Source organism: Penaeus monodon, chromosome 25 (assembly GCF_015228065.2).
Source record: "Penaeus monodon isolate SGIC_2016 chromosome 25, NSTDA_Pmon_1, whole genome shotgun sequence".
Classification (NCBI taxonomy): domain Eukaryota; kingdom Metazoa; phylum Arthropoda; class Malacostraca; order Decapoda; family Penaeidae; genus Penaeus; species Penaeus monodon.
Genome location: NC_051410.1, coordinates 36,992,005 through 36,992,857, shown reverse-complemented (window position 1 = coordinate 36,992,857; position 853 = coordinate 36,992,005).

Sequence of the window (853 nt, the reverse complement as noted above, 5' to 3'; positions counted from 1 at the left end):
AAGAAGACAAACAGACATTTGATTTTTTTAAAATAATGAGTAATACATATCAAGAAAATCATTTCCGCAATCAGAATAATAGCAAAGAAATTCCAAATACTTCACAAAAGAATAAAGAGCTGAAAGTTAATAGATATATAATTAACATATAGATTAATAAAGACTATCTCATATGGAACAAACATGCTCACAATATGAATCTTTTTTAATCTTAGTCAAAATATTACACAAGCATTTTTGGAGCAAAATGAATCCCAATGGAAGTAAATAAATGCTATCCTAATACCTAATGCTTTATATTTATACTAAAAACTCCGGAATTTACCAAAAAATTTTGGGGGTCCCCAAAAAGCATGAATTAAAAAAATTTCAGGTCCCGGCTATCCCAAAGGGCCCTGCATTTTGAAAATGGTTAGATTTAAAATTGAGCCAAGCACTGTAATTAGGCTTATACTGTAATATCAAATTTACAGAGTATTCTTAACGGCAACTGTAGCACAGGATTACTAATAATATATGGTAATGTGACTGTGTTGGTAGTGGGTGGGGGGTTCTTTTTGGGATCGGGGGGGTGGGGAGTCCCCTAGCTCTGGGAAGGTGGGTTTGGGTTCAGTGATGGTTTTGCGAGTTGTGGGGATATGTCGGGTTGGGAAAAAAAAATTTGGGGGGGGGGGGGTGTTTGGGTTAAAAGGGGGACCCTTTTTTTGAGGGGGGTAAAAGGGGGGGGCCAATGTGTGGGGAAGGGTGGGGGGTGGTGACAGAGGTTAGGGCTGATTGGTTGGAAAGAAATTTAAAGGGTAGGTAGTTTGAGTGCACGGGTGGGTATGTTCCGTGGATGGGTGCCGGGGTGAAC